This window comes from Camelus ferus, chromosome 17, assembly GCF_009834535.1.
Source record: "Camelus ferus isolate YT-003-E chromosome 17, BCGSAC_Cfer_1.0, whole genome shotgun sequence".
Lineage (NCBI taxonomy): Eukaryota > Metazoa > Chordata > Mammalia > Artiodactyla > Camelidae > Camelus > Camelus ferus.
This window is the reverse complement of record NC_045712.1, coordinates 7,743,715-7,768,036: the sequence shown is the minus strand read 5'-3', so window position 1 is coordinate 7,768,036 and position 24,322 is coordinate 7,743,715. Positions and strand designations below refer to the sequence as shown.

Sequence of the window (24,322 nt, the reverse complement as noted above, 5' to 3'; positions counted from 1 at the left end):
GGCTTCCGGCCTCACTATGGACACTCGGGTGCAAAAGCCAGAGCTGCACCACCCAGTACAGGGGCCACCGGCCACAGGTGAGCCCTAGCAATGTGATGCTAGTGTGGCTAATGAGCTGAATTGCTCATGTTATTTAATTTTAATTAATTTACTTTTAAATCAAAAGACAGATACTTGATTCAATTATTGGAAAACTTTCCTCTGGGTGGAGAACAACTTGGGTAGGTGAAGCTTCTTTTTCAGCTATAAATTCTGTGAAACCTAAATAGAGATCAAGTGTTCCCATGAAAACTTAGTATCCAAATTGAGAAGCGCTGTGAAAGCGTAAAACACACGCCACTTTTGGAAGTAAAGTATCTCGTTAATAATTGTGCATATTGGCTCTATGTTGAAAAGATCACATTTGGAATGCTTTGGCTTAATTAGAGTGCGCTATTAAAGTTTCCTGGTTCTTTTCATTTTTTAAAATATGCCTACGAGATAATTGAAAATTATTTAGGTGGCTCACGTTATATTTCTGTCGGGCAGTGCTGGGCTAGAGGGACAAAGGTGGGGTGACGAGGACGGGGGCTTACTGGCTGCAGGGCTGTCCTCCAGGACCAGGGGTCGCGATGCTGGGCTCCAGAGCTGGGCTGCGCGACTTGGGAGGCCCGGGCTGGGCTGGCTCCCGGCTTCCCGCACTCACCGGCTCCCCGACAGGGCAGGGAAGCAGCTCTGGGGGATTAACGTTAATTCTCTCCCTGGAGGGCAGATGGGAAGAAGGTTAAGTGCTGAGTGACTGCAGCTGCCCAATTAAGCCCTGGGAGAGGGATGAGGGCAGAGGAGGAGGCTGGGGAATGTTCTTAGGGATTCCCAGGGAGACAGGAAGCAGCAAGGGCTTGACCTTCTTTATCTCATTTCCCCTTCACCCGTCAGCCGCTTCCCCCCCCAGGCTCAGCAGGGGTGGTTCACTTTCCCCAAGACCACACAGCGGGGCTCCTGTCTGACCTGGACTCCCCTTGTCCCAGTCTCTGCTCCAGCTCTTCAAATAGTAGCCCCAGATTTTAAAATACTTGCCAACTTTTGTCATCACTCTGGGAAGACAATAGACGTGAGGAATTCAGCCACGTCTGACGCTGACACTGACCCCACCCACCCAGCCTGTCCCACTGCTTCTCTGCATTACCTCACTAAATTCTCACAACTCTCCCATGCTGTCTGTCCTGTCACCACCATCCCCTTTCACAGATAAGGACACTGAGGCTCAGAGAGGTTCAGTATGTTGCCCAGGGGCGCCCAGGTAGACAGTCGGAAAGCCAGGGGATCTGTACACTTGGTGACCTGGTCTGACCTGAGCCCTGAGCTTAACCAGTCTTGTGTTGCCTCTTCTCCCAGGAGTCTTCCCCTCAAATGTCAGACTTGCCAGCAGGGAGGCTGCGGTGTGGGATGGCTGTCCACCTGGCTGGGCTCTTCCATCTGACCTGGAGGTGAGGAAGAGGGGATGCCATGTTCCCCCAGCTACCTCTTACTTGCCCCAGCTTGGATGCCACCTCCCCCAAGAAGCCCTCGCTGTCTCCCTCTCACTTTCCCTTCTGGCCGAGTTACCTGTCCATCCTCCTCACTTTTCTCTGCTCTCCTGATCATTATATTCATCCACATAAAAACAACCAACATAAATTATTTCACACATCATTTGTGACGTTTAGTTTTCTGTGTCAACTTGATGGGGACCTGGGGTGCCCAGAGTAAACATTATTTCTAGGTGTTCCTGTGAGGGTGTTTCCAGAAGAGATTAGCATTTAATTCGATGGACTGAGTAAAGCAGACAGCCCTCCCCAGTGTGGGCGGGCCTCACGCAGTCCCTGGAAGGCCTCAATAGAACTAAAGGGCCAAGCAAGGGGGAACTGGCTCTCAGTCTGCTGAGCTGAGACACTGGTCTTCCTTGTCCTCAACTGGGACTTAGACCATCGGACCCCCCAGTTCCGAGAACCATTGGCTTCCCTGGGTCTCCAGATGGCAGAGCATAAGACTTCTCAGCCTCTGTGATCACAAGAGCCAATTCCTTACACATGTAAAGGAATCATGTTCCTTACAGATATAAAACTCCTGTTGGTTCTGTTTCTCTGAAGAACACAACCCTCATAACCACCCAGTTAGGAAGGTACCACTGCTACGTCCATTTGACATCTGAGAAAACAGAGGCACAGAAAACATAAAATGAATCCCTCACTGTCACAGAGCTCAGAAGCAGTCACAACCCACGTGTTTCCAGCCAAAGTGCCCATTCGCAAAAGCCACAATGTTCTTGCTTCCTCCACAACACCCTATCGGGTTACTGGTTTTCTTCTCAGTTTCACAAACTACACCAACGTTCACAGTGGCATTATTCATAAGCCAAAAAGTAGAAACAAACAAATGTCCACCAGCTGATGAATGGGTAAGTGAACCTTGGTATATCCATACAACAGAATGGTGTTTGGCCACAAAAAGTAATGAAGTCCGGATTCTGACACTCAGCTGGAGCTTGAAACCTGATGCTAAAGGAAAGAAGCCAGTCACAATAGACCACATGTTGTCAGATTTCTCTGATATGAAATACCCAGAATAGGCAAATCTAGGGAGACAGCAAGATTACTGGTTGCCGAGGGCTGGGGAGAAGGGAGGATGGGAATGACTGGGAATGAAGATGAAGTTTCTTTTAGGGATGATGAAAATTAGATTGTGGGCATAGGTAACTCTGCGAAGAAAAGGAAAAACCATTGCACTGTACACTTTCAATGGATAAGTTTTATGCTACATTAATTATATCTCAAATTTCTTTTTTTAAGAAAGAAGTCAATGAACAAAAAGAATCCAGAAGAGGCAGAAGGGTCTGGAACCGGGTGAGCAAGAAAAGAGAACAATGGGCAGCTCATGGAGGTCCTTACAGCTTATGAAATTGGATTTTATGCTGTGAATGGGAGCCACTGCCAGTTCTAAGCAGGAATCTGGTCCTATTTTCACGTTTTTAAGATCATTTGTTTGTGGGTAGCACTGTGGTGAGGAGCATGGGTCCTGGTGCCTGGATTCAAAACCCAGCTGAGCCCATGTTCCCAGCTATGTGACTACAGCAACTTATGCTTTGGGGACCTCAGTTTCTCAACCATAAAATGGGATGTTAATAGCATCTCCCCCAAAGGAGATTTAACTGAGTGAATATTCATGAAGCGCTTAAAATAGTACCTGGCACATGGGCAGGTCCATAAGAGCCCGGTAACTTACATAAATAAGAAGGAACTCACTAGGTGATTCTCATCCACCTGGGGAGGGACCACAGCCAGTCAAGATCCGCTCTTGGCTTTGTGAAGCTCTCACCCCTCGCCAGGCTCCATCCAACACGTAATTGCTCCTGCGGCTTCATTCCAAATGGGTCATAAATCAGAGGCCAGGGGCTCCTGTTACCAGTGGCTGGCGGTGCAGTCCCTCCTCGGGGTAATCAGAAGCAGATGCCACCAGCCCGTCTGGCCTCCAGAAGCCTGTGTACCTGGGGTGCTCACAGCACAGAGGTTGGGGCAAGAATTTCCATGAGCCCTTAAGCGAGGGTTGTCAAAGAAATGACCTCCTAGGGTGTCCAGATGTTCAGAGGCTTGTTTCAAGCAGGAGGTGGGAATGAATGGGGGTCCTTGGGGGCTGAGAGAAGAAGGTAGGGTCATGGGTAACACTGGGTTCCTTCCAGAGGGCTGCCGGGCAGGCAAGGTGTGGGGGCAAGGAGGTGACAAGCTGTAAAGAGACAGGCTTTGCAGGTGTGAGGATCTGTTTCAAATTCTCCATATCTCACTTTCTCAGCCTGTGTTCTAAAAGAAAGGATGCTACCTTTCCAGACCTGTTTTCCTACCTGTGAGATGGGTGTGATGTTACCTAACTCAAAGACATTTGAAGAGTGGGGAGTAATTTAAGTGAAAGCCCCAGTATAGTGTCTGGTACATAGTAGATGCTCAAAAAAAAAAAAAAAGCAGTTTATTATAAGGGAGCTAAGCCTAGAAACTTGTTATTCAATAAGGCTTTCTTGTCCCTGACACTGAGCACTGGGAGGGACAACGACACCCTTAGGAGGCTTTCTTTCCAAGCTTTGTAAGGCCAAGCTTCGAGAAGGTCCAGAAAATCCCTTGGCAATTCTGCAGCTGTAAGTCCATAGATAACTGGCTTTAGGTAAGGTTGATTCAGGGCTCAGAGGGTGTCACCACGAGCCATCTCCTCTTTAGCTTCCTCTGATAGGTGGCCAGATTAAGCAAATAAAAAGAGTGTCAGGGACTCCTTGTACAGTCTTGGTTTGAATGTAAATTGGTGTAGCTACTACACAAAACAGTATGGAGGTTCCTCAGAAAACTGAAAACAGAACTACTGTATGATCCAGCAAGTCCGTTCCTGGTTATAATCTGAAAAAAAAATGAAAACATGAATTCGAAAATATACATGCACCCCAATGTTCACAGCAGCACCATTTACAATTTACAGGATATGGAAACAAGCTAAGTATTCATCAACAGACAAATGGATAACGATGTGGTATATATAGACAATATATTTTTTAAAAAGAATGAAATACTGCCATTTGCAGCAGTATGGATGGACCTAGGGAATATTGTGCTCAGTGAAATAAGTCAGGCAGAAAAAGTCAAATACTATATGATATCACTTATATGTGGAATCTAAAAATGATATGAATGAATGTAGACACAAAACAAACAGACTCACAGATACGGAAACCAAACTTGTGGTTACCAGAGGGGAGAAGTAGGGAGGGACAAATGAGGGGTATGGGGTTAAAAGATACCAACTGCTCTGTATAAAATACATAAGCAACAGGGATATATTGTACAGCACAGGGAAATATAGCCATTATGTTGTAATAATTTTTCATGGAGTACAATCACTATGCTGTACACCTGAAACTAATATTATATTGTAAATATTTGTATTAAAAAATACAGATTGTTAATTTAATTTGAATTTAATATAAACAAGAATTACTTTTTTAGTCTAAGTATATCCTACTAAGTTCTTTAGTATAAGTATATCCCACTAAATGTTTGGGATATACTTATACTTAAAATTTTTTTTAATTCATTCTTTAGTTGAAATTTGAATTTAATCAAGCCTCCTGTATTTTATCTGGTAGCCTCTTAGGCTGAGTCCTTTTGGGTAGCATTAGGGCAGCAAAACTCTCAGAGCTCCTCACTGGCTCAGGCTGGATCATCCCAAAGCAAACACCGTGGTCTAAGAAGCTTCATGCACTGGTTGCTATCACCTGGTTTACCTGCGCCATCCTCAGACTCTTGAGTCTGGGGTCAGTTTATCCCAAGCTCCTAGGAGGAAGGTGGTTCCCTGAAAGCAAAGTCCAGATGTAATGAATACAATGCACTTAGAAGTAGAGGTGGGGTGGATGTGAGGCAAGAAAAGCAGAAGCTGCTGTGAGCAAATGCAGAGCAGGGATTTCCTGAGCCAGAGACAGAGAAGTGGGGGCCCCAGGTAGTGTGGTAACTAAAGCAGGTGGGGTGCCAAGGGACAAAAGTGGATCCCTTAGGGCCAAAAGAACCCCCCACTATTCTGCCTGACTCTGTGGCAGCATCTTTGGGTGATTCTAACCTCCGGGGAGTCCTTCCCTAGTTACTTGTCTTCTCTAAGCCTCAGTTTCCTCATCAGCAAAATAGGGGTAACAGTTCAGACTCCTTGGTATTATTGTGAGGATTACCTGAGGTTCAGTGGACCCTTGATTTGGGGTCCAGTTAGTTACATAATGGTTGCATCTCTCAAACCTTTTTTCCCTAGGGGTAGATTTTCACAAACTGGGCTTCCAATCTTAGAGATCTGTTTCATTCCTTGAAAAGAGCAAAATGGATTATGATTGCTGGCCAGGGTTTCCCAACCTCAGCATGACTGACATTTGGGGCTGAATCATTCTTGGCTGTGGGGGCCGCTCTGTGCATCGTGGGATGTCAAACAGCATCTCTGGCCTCTACCCACTAGAAGCCAGTGGCGGCTCCCCCCACCCAGCAGTGACAACAAAAATGTCCCCTGCAACAGGGGAAGGAGGGGTGGTAAAGTCACTCCCTCAGTTGAGAATCACCGTGATCATGGAATACAGATATACACTCATATAAACATGTTTTAAGCTATTGCATCAAATGTCATTTGTAAAGCCTGTATTGTACATACGTGTTCTATCAGGGAGGCTTATCTCCCTGGGCTGAGCCTGCAGTGGTCCCTTAAAATACAGTCCACATAAATTGGAGTAAAGACACCACTTCCTGATGTAGGTAAGCCTGGATGTTCTTCCTGCCCTCAGGGACTTTCAAACTGCATTGGAAATGAGAATCATCTGTCTCAAAATGTTTACTTGTCAAGTTAATTGAATGGGGAAGGCCAGGCATGGGGCAGAGCCTGCCCCGCGTCTCTTTCCCTTCCATTTCAGCACAAGCCAAAGGGCTTCTTGGAACGACGTCAGGATTTGTGTGGTGTCCGTGTCTTCCAGTCAGGCTCTGCTTTTGACTCTTCTTTGTAAGTCATGGATATAAGGGTCACAACCAAGCTTTCGTCAGCTGTGGTGGGTGGGAGGCAGAGAGTGGGGTGCCTGCTGGTAAAGGACAGGAGACAGCGAAATTCAGTTTGAGGCTGTCCGAGGCCTTGCACTGAGAGCTGGGTTTCCTCCCTCCAGCTGGGTCTTCTGGGGTTGGCTGCCTAATCTGTCCGACAGGCTGGGCTTCGTGGGCCCGAGTCCTGTGCTGTCACACCCAGCCCCACACTCCAAAGGGCCGTGGCTCTTGGTTTAATGCTCTGATGTCCCATCTTCAAATTCTTATCATTTCTGAACAAGAGTATTGCATTTTCATTTTGTACTGGACCCTGCAAACCACATGGCCTGCTCTCTGAACTCAATTTTTGCATCTGTGAAAAAAAAAATGGCAGTAATGCCTCCCTCCGCAGGACCCACTGTGAGGATTACAGACCAGTCCAGCTGCTCACGATTCATGATATGGCCTGTACCTGCCTGACCATCACAGGAGCTCAAGTAACAGTGGCTACAATCATTTTCAGGACTTATCTCAAAGGAAGTCTTTAACTGCAGGCCTGAGATCATGACTCGAGGCTTCCGGAACCTTTGAAATTCTCACTGTTTATTATTTTTGTTACTCCCATCTGTTTCCTGCAACAATGAGCTTTCTAAATGAAAAGGCCTGTGGACTTGGGCTGGGGGTGGGGAGCAGGGCCAGGCAGGGCCGTTGGGAGACTCCACCCCTGGGGCGGCCGGCTGGGGAGGAGAGTCCCCAGGGGAGAAGTGTCGGGCTGAGAAAACAGACCAAGTCCTCAGAGCTTCTGCAAGGGAGGCAGGAAGAGGGGCTTCTCTCTTAGATTTGCACCCCATTAAGCTTTCCAGAGAGGAACAGAAAAAGTGGAGATACAGCTGGTCCTCAGGGATGTGCATGAAGCCATGCACCATCCAATCTCTCCCTTCTTGCCCTGTAAGCTAAAGAGCTTCTAAGAGCCGTGAGGTTTGCCCAGTGGCACCCCAGCCAGTACATCCTGGCAAGTCCAGTTGGGGTGGGGTCCGGGGAAAAGGGCTGTGTCTGTTCCATCACTATCACCCCTGCAGGTGTCCAGGGCCCCGCCCACCTCTAGTTTATAGTTTCTGTGTGTTGATGGTGTATGATGACCACAGAAAGAGGATGCAGGGTCTGGAGGCCCTGACTGAGCTCCCTGGTGCATCGCTGGCTGACAACTCAGGGGGCCGGGCAGTACCTGGAAGCTGAGTACCCCCACCTTCCCCATGCCCACATGGCCCCATGTCCACTGCCCTTCACTGTATCCCTCCATCTCTCTCCCTTCCCCCTGCCCAGAAGCTTCTCTCTTCCCAACCCTTCTCCCACATCTATTATTTATGCCCTCAGTCCCTCCCATCCCCCTGAGCCCTAAGCTTTTGAAACTCCAAAGCCAAGAGCTGACACTCTTTGCTCTCAGTTTCTGCTGAGTCATCCCCTCCCCGAGGCAGTAAGTACAAAACGCACCGCACCGGGCAGCATGAAAGAGAAGGCGAGGTAGGAACACCCCAAGCAAAGAGCACATCACCTCTCACCACATGCTCTCCAAAGAGTTCTGTCAAGATTTAAGAGGATGATTTTTGTTTACTTGTTTCCCGAAAAGTAGAGCTGTGCCTGTGGGTATGTGTCACCATAGGAAAACCATAGGGCGGCCTCTCTCAGGAGACAAGATGCTGGAGGACAGAGGCTTCTCCACCCCCCTGCCCCTGTCCTTGTCCCCTCCCAGACCTTCATCCTTAGGAAAGTCCCTTTATCTGAGAGAGTGCGATGGTCACAAGTCTGTGATGGAGACCGTGGGAACTGGCAGGGCTCTGATGCTCAAAGGAAGCCGCTTCCAGGGAAGTTAGAGGTGCTTCAGACCTGAGCTTCCGAACAGGAGCATTATTTACACAATGAATCTTAATAATGCCATCGATTACCATAAAAATATTTCAGAAACATCCTCACCCACTTGGGGAAGGTTCCCAGCCAGGTGACGAGGGGAAGTCTTCTCTTTCCTCCTTGGTTGTGGGACCAGCCACCGACAGACAGTGCACCGTGGTCTGCGGTCTCGATGAGAGTAACTCTGCCATCGGCAGCACCGGCACAGCCCTGAGAATGAAGAAACTTGTTCAGGGACTAAGCTGGAAAATAAAGCGCCTCATGCAAATTTGGGAGACATCTCCATCCACAGCTTTCCTAAAAGACACCTCCTTCAGTCGTTCCATGCCAGTTCAACTCCTTTCAACAAGTGCATTTTCAAGTTTCAAGAGGGAACCAGGTGCCATGAGATGCAGCAGGGGCTGCCGTCACAGAGCGGCGCACCGGGACCCAAATGTTGGTCCTCAGTGCAAGGGTAAGTCACAGAATTTCTCTGCTGAATTTGTCGCAAAGTAACAGCATTTCTTGTATTCCTCCCGGGTTCCCGCATGGTGTTGGTGAGGAGCCCTCCACAAACCAGTCAGCTGATCTCTGGTACATCTTAGAACCTCTCCAAGTCTATTTCCCCAGCCATAAAATGGGAATAATTCTACATATCCTCTCTCATAACGCAGTGAGTCCCTCCTATCAGATCATCAGGCATCTGAGGACAAAGACCATGTCTTATTTATCTTCCCCAGGGCCCCGGAGAGGTACCCATTAGTAATAACAAGGACCACAATAATGAAAGTACCCTCTATTGAGGACCTACTATGTGCCAGGAACTCCGCTAATCACTGGCCACACATTATCTTGTTCAATCCTTACAACAAATTTCAGTTTAGTATGGTTATTATTTCCATTTTACAGATGAAGAGACTGAGGTTCAGAGAGAAGAACTTTAACCTACTTGATTTTAATACAGGCATACCTCGTTTTATCGTGCTTCACTTTACTGCGCTTCACAGATACTGGGCTTTTTAAAAAACAAATTGAAGGTTTGTGGCAACCCTGCATCGAGCAAGTCTATCAACGCCACTTTTCCAACAGTATCTGCTCACTTCGTGCCTCTGTGTCACATTTTAGTAATTCTAGCAATATTTAAACCCGCACCCCCACCCCCATCATCAACAAAAAGATTACAATTCGTGAAGATTCAGATGATGGTTAGAATTTTTTAGCAATAAATTATTTTTAAATTAAGATATGCACATTGTTTCTTCACACATAATGCTATTGCACACTTAACAGACTGTGGGAGAGTGTGAACATCATTTCTGTATGCACTGGGAAACCAAAAACTTCGTGTGACTCGCTTTACAGTGACATACACATTATTGCGGTGGTTCGGAACTGAGTCTGCACATCTCCGAGGTCTGCCCATACTTGATCCTAGCTCATTTGCTCTCCCTTCCTTCCCCTCCCCAACTCTTCCCCCTCCCCCTTAGTAAAAAAAAAAAGGAATACAATCTGGTATATGAAAAGATGTTCCATAAATGTAATTGCAGATAAATTCTGTCTAGAGCATCTGCAGCTCCCTCTCCTCCCTGAGAAACATTGGCCATTTATCTGTTCAGGAAACAATTATTACAAGTCCCCTCAGCACAGACTGAGGATAAAATAATGAGCAAAAATAATCATGATCCAGCCTCATCGTCCAGGAATATCGTCCAACCTTCTGGGCATCTCTGTAAACAAAAGGTGCTCTCTACCCTACCCCTACCCCCCACCCCCCGCCCAGGGTTTACTCATTCACTTTTAAACATGTACAATTTATTGAACTAAGATTGGGTTAGACTGCAAGTAACATGAAACTCAAATGTCAATGGCTACCTTAAACTATAAAGTTTAGGGGTTTTTTTTCCCTTCTATGACATTATGTCTAGTAATAATTTGTTTTCTAACAGAGAACAATCTTGATGGTTCTGTTGGTCTTTTCCTCATGGACATAATATGGCTGCCAAAGCTCCAGCCATTAACCTATATTCTAAGCAAGAGGAAAATGGGAGGTCTTGAGCAAAAGAGCCCTTATCAGCTAAATCAGCCCCTTGTGGGGCTTTTCAGGAAGTCCTTTGCAACATCTTACACTTCTGTAACAGACACTGTTGATGCCTGTCCCTCCCATGTCCCTGGCACACTCATCAGTCAGGCAGCAAGAATTTCCTTCTACAAGCAACTTCCTTTGGCTCCAGTAGCTTGCTCAGGTTACCACACAGAGCAGGCCTGAAGTGCCAGAGTTAATGCGGCCCAGGAGCAGCCTCAACCAATAACACACAGCAGCTGGTGGGAAAATACTCCAGCTTTCCCACCAGCAGATGGGAAAGCCTGGGGCCTATTCTACACTACCTCTCAGAGGCTCCTGGTGCGACTTGAGCCCCAGTTGCCCCTAACAGTAACTCTCTCACTTCTAGGACCTGCGTTTGGCCTTTTCTCTTAGTCTTATTTCTCTGCTTCCGTAAGAATCCTTCCAGGAGTCATCTTCCAAATAAACTGTTGGCTCTTATATCTTTGCCTTAAAGATTCTGCTTCTGAGAACCCAAACTCAGACAGCCTGATGAGTCAGACTGCATCACCGGATCACTTTGGCTGCAAGAGTTTGGAAGGTGTGATCCTTTAAATGTATATTTTAGTGCTCCCATCAACAAGTAAGGGAGCAGCCACTGTGGAAAACAGTATGGAGATTCCTCAAAAGACTTGGAATAGACTTACCAGACGACCCAGTAATCCCACTCCTGGGCATATATCCAGAAGGAACCCTACTTCAAAAAGACACCTGCTCCCCAATGTTCATAGCAGCACTATTTACAATAGCCAAGACATGGAAACAGCCTAAATGTCCATCAACAGATGACTGGATAAAGAAGCTGTGGTATATCTGTACAATGGAATACTATTCAGCCATAAAAACTGACAACATAATGCCATTTGCAGCAACATGGATGTTCCTGGAGAATGTCATTCTAAGTGAAGTAAGCCAGAGAGAAAGAAAAATAACATATGAGATTCGCTCATATGTGGAATCTAAAAAAAATTTTAAAAAGAACATAAATACAAAACAGAAACAGACTCATGGACATAGAATACAAACTTGTGGTTACCAAGGGGGCGGAGGGTGGGAACGGACAGACTGGGATTTCAAAATTTGTAGATACTGACAGCCATATGCAGAAGAGATAAACAAGATTATACTGTATAGCACAGGGAAATATATACAAGATCTTGTGGTAGCTCACAGTGAAAAAAAATGTGACAATGAATATATGTATGTTCATGTATAAATGAAAAATTGTGCTCTACACTGGAATTTGACACAACATTGTAAAATGACTATAACTCAATAAAAACAAAAAAAGTAAGGGAGAAGGGGAGGGTATAGCTCAAGTGGCAGAGCACATGCTTAGCATATACAAGGTCCTGGGTTCAATCCCCAGTACTGCCTCTAAAAATAAATAAACCCAATTACCTCCCCCCCAAAATAATAAAAATAAATAAATTTTTAAAAAGAAAGAAATCTTTGAATAAAATGAAAAAAAAAAGTAAGAGAGAAGAGGTAACATCTTGGGCGTGACTGTTTGGCAATCTCTACCACACCTAGATCAGGTCACCTCTAGATCAAGTCCAGAAGTCCCCACATTTGCCAAGGACCCTCCCATTATGCTGGGCACAGGGTTCCAGGAAGGCCAGGACAGCCTCTGCCCACAGGGAGCTTACAGTCTCAAGAGGGAAACAGACAAATAGCAACTATAACTGCAGATGTGAAGGCACCAGGGCGGTACGGGTGCTGACTTCGGGAGCTAGTTCTGAGCGATCAATCGTGATGCTCTGCTAAGAGCTTTACGGGCATGAGAACGTTTAACCCTCCCAGCAGCCTCTGAGGTAAGGACTATTTTTACTTTTTTCACTCTACAGATGAAGAAACTGAGAATCAGGGAGATTGAATAACTTGCCCAAGGACATAGGACCAGTAAGTTTCAGAGTTCAAACTCAAAACTCAGTTTGTCTGACTCCTGGAGGTGGTATCTCGGCTGTGCATGGAAGGATGCTCAGTGAGACAGGTGGAGAAGATGGCAAGACAGCTCCAGGCAAAGAGAACAGCACGTGCAAAGGCCAGGAGGCTTGAGATGCTTAGGAAGGCCACATGGGCCGGGGAGGCTGCCCAGGCCTCAACAGATCCACCCCATGCAGACAGGGAGAGACAGCTTGGACAGGGCTGCTCCGGCCCCCAGAGCTGTGACCAGAGCTGCTCTCCCTCCCCCAGGACTCTGCCCCACCATCCCTACTGGCTCCCTCGCTCACAGGCTCCTGTCTCTTGCACACACACCTCCCACCTTCTGCCCTCCACACTGCCCTGCCATGCTCACCACCACGTGGGTACATTCAAATCAGATAGTCTGTCTGAGCCTCTGTTTTCTCATCTGTAAAACGGGAATTAAAATAGCTACCTCACAGAGTTGTAGTGAGGATTGAATGAGGTTGAATCAGTGAGTTCATAACAGTGTCTGGCGTACGTCGGTCTTTTTTTTTTTTTTAAACTGTCACTGTCACCAATTCTGGTACCTCAGAGTGTCCAACCTCATGTGATATTTCTCCCTAATACTGCAAAGCATGTTCCCACCCCATCTCTTTTACTCCAGCTGTTCCTCCCGCCTGGGATGCCTTCTCTGTCTATTCAAGCCGTTCCCTCGTTAAAGCCTGGGACTCTCTCCCCTCCAGCTATGTCTCCACTGGCTCAAACTCGGCTGCAAATTAGAATCACTGGGGAGCTTTTAAAAATCCCCATGCGAGAGCTTGAGGGCATGATGCTAAGTGAAGTAAGTCAGATGGAGAAAGACTAATGCTCCATGATTTCACTCATACCTGGCATATGAAAAACAAAACAAAATAAATGCACACACCAAACCAAAGGCACAGATACAGAGGACAGAGGAGTGGTTACCAAGAGGGGAAGGCGCAGGGGAGAGGGTGGAACGGGGGAAGGGTATCAACTGTGGGGTGACGCGTGGAAACTCGACGTTCAGCGGCGAGCGCGCTGTAGTGCCTACAGAAGGAGACATAGAAGGCTGTACGTGTGAAACTTTTATAATGTTAGAAACTCATGTTACCTCAATAAAAAATAAGTTTTTAAAAAATCCCCACACGTTGGCCCCTGAGGGAGGCCTGCTTCAGAATGGAGTGGAGCAGGGCCCTGGCTCACTAGGTCGTCAGTCTCCCCCAGGTGACTTTGATTTGCAGGCAGGTTGGAGAACCAGTGACAAAGGCCTGCAGTTTGACCCACATTTGCCCAGTGCCTTTCATTGTTTGGTAGCTGGCCTGTGTATGTTTTTGTCTCATGCCCCAAGCAAAACCAAGTTCTTGCAAGGAAGCACCATGTGGAATCCCTCACGACTCCCAGCAAGCCAAGTGCTGACCCTCCTTCCCACACTCACTCAGGCCCGGTCGGCCAGGAGGCTGGTGGACACACAAGGGGTCATTTATCTCTGTCTCTCTTCTCCTCCCCTCCGCCCTTCCTGCTCAGCGGGGGCCGTCACTCCGATCCCCCAGGAGCTGGCCTCTGCCTTGTCCACACGCAGCTCTCGGTGGGGACTCCTCAAAGCACATCCAGAAGGCCTGCCCTGCCCTCCAGGCAGCCTGCCCCCGACAAGGGCAGGTCAGAGGGCCCCATGGGCTGGCGTGTGCGCAGCCGGCCTGTCCATCCATTCCCAGCCCCTGCGGCCGCCCCTTGGCCTCCCCTGCTGCCGGCCCATCCCCAGAGTCACCTAGGGAAGACAAATGTGCAGATGGATACAGAAAGCACTCTCCAAAACGGCCACGGAAGCATCTCCCACTCCACAGGCCCTTCTTACTGTGTCATCTTGCCCTCCCTGCCCCCATCACAGGGGAGAGTTGCCATCCCTCCCCCTGAACCTGGGCAGACAACTGTTCTGAGCACCAGTTGCCACATGAGGAGGAAGCAGCCTGGAGAGGCCACATGCAGATGTGCTGGCCGGCAGCCCTGGCCGAGGCCTCAGCCGACAGCCAGATGGACCGCAGACGTGTGGGTAAGAACCTCCAGATGATTCCAGCCCCAGCCACCATGGACTGGACGGCAGGAGAGACCTGAGAGCACGCCGCTGCGCTGACCCAGCTGGCCCCAGACCCACCCCAGACCCGCGAGAGGTGATAATAAGATACTATGCAGCTTCGGTAGTTTTTCACAGCAAAGGAAAACAGATTCACTGTCCCCAAAGTGGGCACAGGCCTTTGGGAGAGGGAATTCTGGGGTCCCCAGGACCCAGAGGCTGGTCGAGAGGAGGGGATACAAGCTCTGGGTGGGCAGGCCCCTTGCCAGCAGACCCTCCTCTTCTTTATGGGGAGGGGCCCGGCTGGATAGAGGTGGCCCTGTGTCTCTGTGTCTAAGGGTGACACTGCCCCCAGGCACCCAGCCCAAAGGTGGCTCAGGGGTGACCGTCCAGACTGTGGGCCTTTGAGCCAAATTCTCACTCCTGCCTTCTGGGTGGAGGAGCAAGGGGCCCAGTGAACAAGCCGGGCTCTGCAGTGAGAGCCTGAAGCCATGTTTGACTTGGCTCCTACTGTGTTTTTTTAAGAAAAGGAATGTGTTGCCAACATTTAAAAATCAGAATACTTCAAATAAAAACCTGTAGATGTATAAATATGTATTCTCCCCCCTCCGATTATAGAGACAAACATGCCAAGATTTCCTCTTAAAAATCAGACAAGCTGGCCCCACTGGGTCCACATTTCCTTGTGGCAACAGCTAGCTTGAGCTGAGAATTAATAAGGGGTTTCCCCTCCAGTGCACCCTAGTCCCCACCACTCCCTACTGCCTTGCACTTAACCAGCCTTCACTTGTTACATTCCACTCCCTGGCCCCTGTAGACCCTGAGCCTTAGAATCGCCAAGGCCCAGATGCTCAGCTGGCCACCTCGGTTCATTACTTACTAGCTGCGTGACCTTGGGCAAGATACTTCTGTCTTCCAGCTTGTAAAACTATGACAGGCCTGCCTTAAAGAATGAGGTTGAGAACTAAAATTAAAATGCATGGGAAAGATTTATCTCAGCATCTGACATAGGGTAGGAACTTTCTAAATAATTGCTATTATGATCACCATGGTTATTTCTGTTATTCGAGGCCCCGGGCCTAATTCCCTGCCCACCATCTCATGGCTCCCGCTCAGCCCACACAAGCAGTCACCAACACCCCACTCTGCAATTCCGTCCCCTGGGCCCAGGAGAGCCACGGGGACGGGAAGCAGCCTCAAGCCGCAGCCTTGCCTTCAAATATAAATATTAGTGTTGGCCCAGCCTGGAAGTGCTGGGTGCAGAGAGCGAGCGTGCGGGAGCCCAGGCAGCACATCTGCCAAGAGCTGCCAGGCAGAGGGCCCCCCCTAGCCCTGCCTCCCCGAGCTCCAGGTTGCTTTCAGGAGGTCCGGGCTGGGAAGAACTCAGTTGGCAACATTTGTGCCCCCATCCAGGGTCTGTCCGCATCAGGCCTGGGGTGTCTGACTGCAGGGGAACAAGAGCTGACACTGGGGTCCAGGATCATGGCTTTGACAGTGATCAGCCCAGAGCAGGCAAAGGAAAAGCAAAGGCTTCCCTCGGGACGGCCAAGTCCAGGAGGGAGGCAGTTGGCTTCTGCAACTCAGGCTGAGTGATTTCCTTCAGCTGCAATGATCTGGTTATTTTAGGCAAAAGCAAGCAAACCAAAAGCCATGGGCTTCAGATCAGACTGCTGACTGAAACTAGAGCCCTACCTTGGCTACTTAAAGCTGCTAAATGTGGGCAGGGAGGGTCATTGTCATACCTGGGACCCTAAGAGGCCCAGGGTCTAAGGCACAGCTGTGTTCTCCTAGCTTCCCTATCAACAGCATGACGTCACAAATTTCCCAAGAACCAGGCCATCTAAGGAGGCAGTAGTTACACAGGGGCGGTGTTTGGGGTGGGTCAGGCCTGGGCTTGCATCCCAGCTCTGCTATTTACTAGCTGTGTGATCTTGGGCAAGTTTCTTAACTTCTCTGTCCCTCAGTTTACTTATCTGTAAAATGGTGATAATGCTACCTACCTCACAGGAGTGTTTTGAGGATGAAATGAGGTACTCCCTGTACCCCACAGCAGAGGGAAGGGTGCGTCTGGCCCCGAGGCTGAGCGCTGTGATACGTGCCACCTCCCAAGTCGCTGACCAGCCTGTGGACAATCAGCCCTGTGCCCACACTGATGGAATCAGTGGCCGCCCCCTCCCCCATCACAGCTGTCACATCGCAGATCTACAGTGGAATACAGTGTGACATGGAACAAGACCTTCCTCCACGGCCTGATACGGAAAGATGGAGCAGGTCCCTCTGGACTGGCTTGTGGACGTCCAGGATGGCTGAGGAGTACCATTTTCTCGGCTCATCTATTCTTTCCCTGTTGGGGCAGGCACTGCAGGCGGATGCCCAGATGCCCATCACCTTGGCTGAGCATGAGATGCTGATGGCTCCGACCCCCTGCATGAAGCCTCGACTCCTGCCGCCCTGACTCCAGCAATAGCATCTGCCACTAATAACCATGGACACACAAGTCTCTGCTGGGGAAAAACTGCTTCTCCTTTGAATTTACTGCCAAGCCCAGCGAGTGTTCCAACTCGGCAGAATTATCAGCACTGAGCTAACAGTGAGAGATGGACCGAGAGGTGAGTGGGGACAGCCAGCAAACAGATCTATTTCCCAGCTCCAAGATTCTATCTGGGCTCCCCCACAACAAAAGATGAATTTCTCAGCGGAGGTGTCCACAGGCTCTTGTGGTGGAGTCAATATTCTTCCCCAGGCCTTTGCCGAGGGGCTGAGGGAGGAGGCAGGAGGACTCCAGCTAGCAGACCCCTTGCTGCAGCCCTCAGCATCTCCCCGCCCCAAGGAAGACTTCCTGCGATCCCATCCAAGAGGCCGCTGGAGGACCAGGGGAATAAAAGGAGTCTGAAAAATGCAGTTCTTAGGAGAAAAGAGATTGACTGTCTGGAAGCTGAATGGAAAACAGTCAACTTCAATCCAATGGGAAATTCTTCTTTCCCCAGGCATTCTATCTGATGACTTTTCTCGGCCAATCTTGAGCCCTCAGGCAGCCCTCCGGGGGTTGGAACTGCTTGTGCGGGGCCGCGGGGCCTGCTGGGACAAGGCTCCCAAGATGATAAAACTGCAAGTCTCCCTGACAGGCCAGGTGGTGCCCAAACATGCACAACGGTAAGGGCTGCTGGCCCTGGGGCTGTCGCTCTGAGTAGAAGGGGAGCCAGCACCAGAGGCTCCCCACCTGCCATGGGCGCCCAGGATGAGCTGCTAAGTGGCTTCACAGCTCTATGCCTGGACAGCCCTATCGATTCAACGGGAGGGGGACACAGGCTCTTACCAAGTGGGCGTCCGCCTAAAGATCATTGTTCATAGGTTTCAGCGTGGAGTGTTTCAGAAGGCTGGACACCTGGAAGCAAAACATGGGTCAGAGGGCATGCCATGAAACATTCTGATGGATCCTAAAAGCTCTCCCAGTTTTCACTCCTATGTCAGGCAACTTTTACTGGGTAACAACCCTGAAATTTGAGCTGCCCAAAACAATAAGCCTTTATTTTTCAGCTCACTTAGCTGCAGTTCAGTTGGGGTTGGACTGGTCCAGGCCATGTCTCCTGTCCTCTTTGGATCCGTGGCTCCCTGGGGAATGTCCTTCTTGTGGTGATGGCAGAGGTACAAGAAGGACAAGCAGAAACACTCAAGGACACTTAAGGCTTAGGCTCAGCGCAGGCTACCATCACCCCTGTCCCTGCTCCACTGGGCAAAGCATGTCCTGTGGCCAAGCCTGTGGCCAAGTCAGTGGGACAAGGAGGCATCGTCCTGTCACAAAGTTTGGAGTAAGGGAGGAAGGAACACATCCTAAACAGTAATCTAGTCTGGACAACTCTGTCACATGTGTGCATGTCTGCTTGTGTGTGTGAGGATGTTTGCTGCAGCAGAGTTCGTGCTGTTGAAACCTAGAGAGAAAAACCCATCAACAGGGAGTGATTAAATAAATGACACTACGTGGCTACAGTGGAATACTATGCAGCAGTCAAAAGGAACAGGGCCTGTCTCCATCAACTGATAGAGAAACATTCCCTAAGATATGGTAAGTGAGGAAAGAAAGTCACAGAAAAACAGATTCAGTATGATCCCTTTTAGAGGGAAAACACCCCACCTGTGTATCCATGTGTGTGCACCTGTATGTGTCTGTGTGTCTGTATTTCTGTGCGTGCACATATCTGTGTGTCTGTATGTGTCTCTGTGTATGCGTGTGGATCTCTGTATGTGTATCTGTGTGACTGTGTCTGTGTATATGTGTGTCTGTGTGTATGTGTGTGTGTATATGTGTGTATGTGTGTGTATATGTGTGTCTGTGTGTGTATGTTTGTGTCTGTGTGTATATAGAAGGAAGACTAGGAGGATGGTCATGGGCAGTTTTACCTGTAGGGAAAACTTTCTGAATTCTTGTAATCTTTTACACAGGGAATATGTTTATATATTATACATGAAGTTCTCTTTTTCTGGTTAGAATACCACAAGAAAAGAATATGAAAATACCATTGTTAGGGGCTTAAGACCTAATTACACGCAAATATTCTGGGGATTCGGGAATGCTAGAACCCTGCCAAACCAGGGCCACCCTCTCTCCTCCCCGCCGGCCATACACACTTCTGTGCCACAAAGTCTCTTTGGAAGACAAACTCCCAGGAGAGATCAGGAAAGAACACTAAAAGTGGCTTTTTTATTATGAGTTGGGCTGGTGCCCAGGCAGGCAGAGCCCTGGGGCAGGAAACCGAGCTGAAGCATGAGGCGCAGGCCCATGACACACACGGGCTTCTCTGCTGAGCCCGGGGCCAGTGTCCAGCTCTCTGCTGGGCCTGATGGCGACCAGAGTGTCAGGGATGCCGATGAGAAATGGAAAAGAGAGGGGCCGAGGGAGGTGGGCACACGGGCTCAGCCTCTGCTTGGCTCTCCACCCCGGACACCCATGAGGGGGAAGCCACGCCCCCCGTGAATGCCCCGCCCACCAGGAAACCCGGCTCCCTACTCACATCCCCTACTCCAGGCGCGGGAGGAGAACCGAGGCAGAGGCCAGCAGACTTTGTCCTTATAACCAACACAGCTTCCTCCAAATCTCTAGGCCTGCACTGTAGACTAGGGCAGCTGCTAACCCCATGAGGCCACTTACATTTAAATTGCCTTAAATTAAATTAAATAAGGGATCCAGCTGTCCAGCCACAGTCACGCATCTCACGTGTTCAGAAGACACTTGTGGCCGGTGCTCACCTACTGGGCGGCCCAGATGGAGAACACAGCCATTGACGTGGAAAGTTCTAGCAGCAATGCTGCTTTAGGCTCTCACAATAACTCCCAGTGGAGGGATGCGGTGTCCTCCCCAGACCTGTTCTTGGTACAGGAGTTGGGGGTGGGAGTGACAAACTGGACTCTTCTCTTCTGAGCATCATTAACGTTTAATTTCAAAGTGTCTGTGATTCACAGTATGGCAGGAGGCCTCTGGAGGACGTCAACAGTTCAGCCGCCCTTCAGGTGGGCGGGGACACTGGCCTCACACTGGCTGGTGGGTCCCAGCCCCACTCTCTTCCAGGGGCAGCCTGGGTCTGAAGCAAAGAAACTGCCATCTGTCTCCCCTTGGTACAGCAACAGTAGGTTCTGAAATCGAGTGAAGTCTGGCTTCTGTCCCTGCCATTCCATAAACCTGCTCTGTGAGAAACCCCCTGTGATGTCGTGAGGGCCAAGTTTCCGTACTCAGACCCAGGGTCCCTCCTGTGACGTTCAACACTCCAGCCCGCCGCCTACAGAACACCCGCCAGCCTCCTGGGCCCTCGGCCCGACAGCACCCCTTGAGACCAACCCCCATCCTGGCCCTTTCCCTCACTCTCCCCAGAGATTGTCAGCTGACTGCCCATGGGCTGAATCCAGCTCACAGATGTGGATTCTTTGGCCCATATAGTACTTTCACGAAGCTTGGAAAAACTCTCCCAAAACAACAATAAATTTCACATAAAAATCCAGATTTCCAGCTTCCCTCAACAAACCGGGAGCTCTTAACAAGCCCAGGCTTGTCTTCCTACCTGGTGACCAGCCAGTGGGAGCGAGAGAGGCTGCATCTTCTTCCAGCAGTGATGTGGGCACTTCCGTTTGCCACAGGCCATGCTCCTCCCTAATGTGACCAGCCTGGCTCTCATGGACATTAAAGTGAGGGCCTCTATTCCCACTGTTCTTTGTTCTCACTGTCCCGTCCCTCGGGGCTCCATTCTCCTGGGGTTCCCAGGACGCTCTCATGCCAGACTTTCCACACACCCCCGGTCCTCATTTCTGTCACTTACCTGGGCCTCACGTGGACATCCCTGCAGCACCGCCCCCTTGTCCTGCACCAATACGCCATCTCCCCTCCCTCCACAGTCGGCTCCTCCCACCACGTCCCCAGGGATGGAAGTCTCCCCGCGTGAACCAGAGCACCAGGACTCACCACCACCCCTCCCTCCCTGCACCAGACTCCACAGCCCCTCACCTCTGGGGCACAGTCTGTCCTCACCTGGAGTAGCTCAGTAGCTTCCCACCTGAGAATAACAGCCATTCATTCAGGCATTTGGCAAGTATTTATCGAGCACCTACTGCGTGCCAGGCACTCTCCCAGGGGCAGCGACCAAAATGAACCAAGATCTCTGTCCTCGTGTGCTCACACTCTAGTGGAGGGAGATACGAAAACAAGGATTCAAGTGTTAGAAGGTGATGGGGCTATGGAGAAGAATGAAAAGGGGAAGGAAGGAGAGAGAGGTGCTGCCATTTTAAACAGGTGGTGAGGAGTGGCTGCAAAAAGAATATGACATTTAAGCCACTGTCTGAAAGAGGTGAAGAAGTGAGCCATGTGGACATCAGCGGGCAAAGCAATTCAGGCAGAGGGAACAGCAGATGCAAAGCCCTGAGGCAGGAGACACCGGCTTATTTTAGGAAGAGCACAGAGCTCCTGTGGTTGGAATGAGTACAAGAGCCGAGTGGGCATCTCAGGAGATGAATCAGGGAGGTACTTGATAGGGAGGGAGTTGCAGATCATGTAGCACCTTGAGGGCCATTGAAAGGACTTTGTTTTTTATGCTGAGAGAATGGGCTGGTCCCAGAAGGTTTGGGATAGAGGTGAGAGGTCTGACTTAATTTTATCAGAATTTCTCTGGCTGTTTTGTTGAGAGGAGACTGAAGGGGCCAGAACTGGGCAGGGTAACTAATTGGGAGGCTGCTGCAGTGAGGCAGGCAGGAGAGGGTGGGGGCTCGGACCACTAGGTAAAACAGAGGGATTGGGGGGAGGGAGGACGGGAGAGGGAATGGTTTACTGGATCCAAAGAAAGTAGCACCAAGTGGCTCTGGAGACATGTTAGGTGTGTGATGTGAGAGAAAGAGAGCAATTTGCAGATAAGGGCAAGGTTTATGGCTGAGTATCTGTAAGGATGCAGTCGGTGAATTTAACTAAGATTATTAATTGACTGTGTTCCAAGCACTGAACAAATTGTTTAATTCAATCTTCTTCCAAACCTACAAGTTTGAGACTAGTCCACGCAATGGGTAGATTAAAGAAGTAAGACTATGGAGGCAGGGCTGGACCACTTTCCCAGTTAAGCGTATGTCTCCTGAGCCAGCCTGTCCGGTTCAAATCTCGGCTCCCCCATTCTCTGGTTGGATCACCCAGGGCAGCTGATTTTACCATTTCTCCAGTCAGGACTGCATAAAAAACCACCCCAAACTTCACAACACTCATTTTATCGTGGTCACTCATGATGTGGGGGCTGGCTGGGCTCAGCTGGTTGGTTCTCCCTGAGAACCATTCTTGCAGCTGAAGTCAGACATGGGCTGGGGATGGAGTCACCTCCAAGGCTTCCTCACTCACCTGTCTGGTCCCAGGGTGAGAAAGACTCAGAACTGCTGAGACTGGAAGGCTGGAGGTCCTTGGGGCTCTTTCTGTGTAGATGTGTTCTCCCCACATGGACTCTCCATCCAGCATGGCAACTTCAAGGCAGCCCGACTTCCTTCTTGGAGCTGAGGGCTCCAAAGGCACACGTCTCAAGAAAGACAGAGCCAGGAGGAAGCTGTACCACCATCCTGATCTAGTCTCAGAAGTCACAGGAGCAGTCTCTACCTCATTCTCATCTTCAGCATCCGATTGCTAATCCCAGTTCATATTTTAAGGCAAAGGGAACCCGGCTTCACCTCTTGAAGGGAGCATCAAAGAATCTTCAGGCATGTTCTAAAACCACTGTAACAAATTCTGTCCCTCAATTTCCTCATCTGTAAAATGGAAAAGATGATGATATTAACAGTCCACCTCAAAGGGCCATCACAAGGATGAAATGAGATAATTCAGGTGAAGTATTTATACAATGCTTTTATTTATATAATGTATACTAAATACATACATAGTAAGTATTTAAAAAAAACATATGGTTAATCATGTCATTTAGATCAAAATCTAGTAATTTTCAAGCCAACAATCGGCCTTTTCCTAGATTTTTCAGATGCCCACCTGGGTTTTGGCTTAGATGTTCTGAATTCTTCACAGGTGCCTGCCAGCCCTGGAAGGAACTCCCAGCTGAGTGGCACCTGGCTGGGCCTGGGAGTCAGGCCCCCCAGCTTCTGCTCCACACCTGGCAGATCAGGGTTAATTCACTTCTGGCTCGTTAGTGAATTCAGTTGCTGAGCTCACATCCCCAGCTTCCAGCCAAGCACCCCTGCTCTCCTCCAATGGAGCCATGTCAGAAGAGGGAAAATAATTAGTCATTAAAACAAGTGCTTCAGGAACATGACAAACGTCAAGACCCGGTCCCATGGCTGGCTGACATCCTGACATTTAAAACAGTTCCCCACTCCCGATGCTGAGATGCCTGGTCTCCCCAGTCATAGCTGGTGGCCCAGAGAACCCTCGGGCTGCCGTGCTGCCTGCAGATGCCCCGTGCCCTGGGGTTCCGCGAATAACTTGCTCTGCGGCATGTATCTAGCAAAGTGGCATCACACAGGGCATGCCCCGTGCTAACAAGGCCAAAGTCATGGCCCTGCCTCCCACCCACCAACCCACCTACCTGCTTGTCTAACCATACACCCACCAACCCACCCACCCATTTATGCATCTACTCACATATCCATCCAACTATATATACACCAGCCTACCCACCCATGCACCCATCTACCCACATACTCACCCACCCACACGTCTCTTCACCTATTCACTCATCCATCCATCAGCCAACTTATCTATCCACTCATTCTACCACTGAACGTTACCTATCCATCCATCTACCAAAGGAACCCAACCATGCCTCTACCAGCCAAGCCATTCATTGACCCAGCCAGGCAAATAGACACTTAATGAGCACCTGCTAGCCATTCATATATTCATCAATATATCCAGCAAGCATTTATTAATAGCTACCATTATATTCATTCATTCAACCAACATGTATAAAGAACTTATTATCTCATTCATTTATTCCAGCAATGGGCACCTACTGTATATGCATTCACTTAATAGTGATCAGGCAGCAAACATTTATTCATTCACTTAACAAACAGTGAAGCAACCGTTACTCAGTCAGTCAGCAAGTGAGAATTTATTGTGCACTTACTAATGCCAGACCCTGTTCCAGGCACATGGGATGCAATGAGAGTTAGGACAAAGTCTATGCCCTTAGGCAACAAACATTCCAAGCAAGCAGACAGACCCATCAAAAGAGAACTGTTCTACAAGGGTGCTAGTGAATTGACAGACACACAGGAATGTAGGAGAGCTCCAAGAAGGTGTGCAAAATCCCGTCCAGAAACTTTAGAGAAGGCTTCCAAGGGAGTCGG

General features: G+C 49.1%; 2 long non-coding RNA genes across 2 annotated transcripts; one reads left to right on the top strand and one right to left on the bottom strand.

The window, feature by feature from the left end:
* The first annotated feature begins 23 nt into the window (after positions 1-23).
* LOC116657078 lies at positions 24-2,905 on the top strand. Its single transcript, XR_004312012.1, has 3 exons — positions 24-221; positions 1,375-1,466; positions 2,812-2,905. It is a non-coding gene; the product is annotated as an uncharacterized LOC116657078 (long non-coding RNA).
* LOC116657077 lies at positions 2,752-21,159 on the bottom strand. The gene is made up of 4 exons (XR_004312011.1): positions 21,027-21,159; positions 17,829-17,897; positions 8,502-8,645; positions 2,752-4,394 (listed from the first exon to the last, which is right to left on the bottom strand). It is a non-coding gene; the product is annotated as an uncharacterized LOC116657077 (long non-coding RNA).
* Positions 21,160-24,322: the final 3,163 nt, after the last annotated feature.